Consider the following 2,147-nt stretch of genomic DNA (forward strand, 5'->3'; position numbering starts at 1 on the left):
ACTATACAATTATTTTTTTTGTTTTTATTTAATTAGATTGAAAAATGTGAATTATGAACTTCAGGTTTTTATATAAAAAAAAAAAAAATCACTATTCCAGGTGCTCTGATTTCTTGTCTGCCAAGTACAAATTAGTGTGAATGGTTAGTTTTAATTTTACACTTTTTTTTTTTTTTTACTTTCTGTTCTCACTCTAGTTTGGTTATAGCATATACCTCTGTTGCATAGCTCTAATCTTCTATTACTGCGAATGTTAGCCTGGAGTGGGAAAGTTATGGCCAGGGACTAAAGTAGGTGACTTAAGGCAAAGGGTACACTCTTAAAAGTACAGTAGCCATGTAACCAGGGACTGCAATACCTTTAGGGAGCAATGCGTAGGGGGAACCTTACTCAATGAATGAGTGACATAATATCATTCATCCAGCGATTTCAAAGCCCCCACACAGAGTGCTGACTGCTGACATGAAAGAAGCGACCAATAGCCTCTTGCATGTGAAGCGGCTGCTCCTGTTAGTGTTAGACTGTGGTGCTTGGCTATGATGTCATGGCCAAGAATCACACTCCCAGGGGGAGAAGGTGCTGTCCCCACCTTCCGTCTGCTGTGTTAAGCAGCAGGAGGTGGGAGCACAACGGAAGAAGAAGGGGGCACTGCTTCCAATGTGTGTGGGGGACAGGGACACTTGTGCTTGACAGCAGTGACTATACTGGTAACTATTGCTTTAAAACAGTCTTCAACTAGAATTAGGCGCATACACTGCTGTTTGACATGTGAATTGGTTTTGATCTAGGTTGATCATGTCCCAGTAACACTAGGGTGGGATTTTTAGTAGATCTTTCACATTTCTTCATATTTTGCATTATGCACTCTAATATGCAAGAAGCTAGGGAGTTTCTTTTTAAGAAAAATATACTACCTCAATATAAAAAAGCAATGAATATAATATTTGAGATAAGGGCATTAAATAACTTGTAGTTGCCTGTTTTTTCTGGAAGCATTGTGCCAAATTGGACACTATTTCAGAAGTATTTTTAAAGGGTATGTACAACCTTTGTTTTTGGGGAACGTATCATTTGCCTTTTAATACAATTGGATAAATGTAACTGAAAGCCCATGTAATCTGCACATGGCAATATGTAGTGGGTATTTTCTTGGTTTGTTCTGTTTCAGTCTCGTTTATGTTCTAGATGTGATCTCGAGTGAATGCTGGTATTAGAATTACACCACTGATTACACCACATTGGTTACTTTATTCAGTAACCAATGTGGTGATCTTGTCTTTTGCTATGCTCTTTGAGTTAAAATCCTGTAATATGAAGTATACCTTGAATTTTTTTTATCCTAAGGGATTTAAAAATCATTTTATTAGCATGTAGTATCTAGTAAGTTGGGTTATACAGTATCTCATTATAGAAAAAAGTACAGACAATAAGCATGCTTTTAGTTAAAAACTATATTCTGTCACTGCTCCCGATCTGCTGCTATACTTTGATTCTGAAGGACACAGGGAGCCAGTGTAAGGATTTGCAAACTTAAATTACTCACCCTTACCTACAAGTCCTCAACAACATTACCCCTGCATACATCTCATATCAAAATACTCTCCCTTCCACCCTCTTAGATCTACCTCTGACCTGCGCCTAGTCTCGTCTCTGGTAACCACCTCTCTCTCCCGCCTACAAGATTTCTCCCATGCAGCTCCCCACTTATGGAGTTCCCTACTTTACCCGAAAATACAATATTCACAATAATGCACTTTAACAAATAGGAGAACAGAAAGATGTGTATCCAAAAGGCACTCCGAGGTAGCTATTAAAACATAACTTTTATTATGGTATTTTAAAAAGGATTTAGAGTGAAATATTGAAAAGAATTAAACTAAAGTGAAAACAAAAGTGAACTGTGATATAAAAATGCAAACTCAGTTGCACTACCTCACTATAATATAAGTAATAAGGTATACCTATAGCAAGTTCTATTAATAGTCCTTCTGTTTATAATGTAAATACTGGTTAGAAAATGTGATCCTGTATGTATAACAATCCCTCTAATATAAAAAAAGGGGAGATTAGATAATAAAAAAAAAATTTGTACCCTGGTATTCAAAATCAAACTTTGATAACAAAGATAGTAGAAAGTGTAGATTCTA

The sequence above is a fragment of the Mixophyes fleayi genome, chromosome 3 (genome assembly GCF_038048845.1).
Source record: "Mixophyes fleayi isolate aMixFle1 chromosome 3, aMixFle1.hap1, whole genome shotgun sequence".
In the NCBI taxonomy this organism is placed as follows: domain Eukaryota; kingdom Metazoa; phylum Chordata; class Amphibia; order Anura; family Limnodynastidae; genus Mixophyes; species Mixophyes fleayi.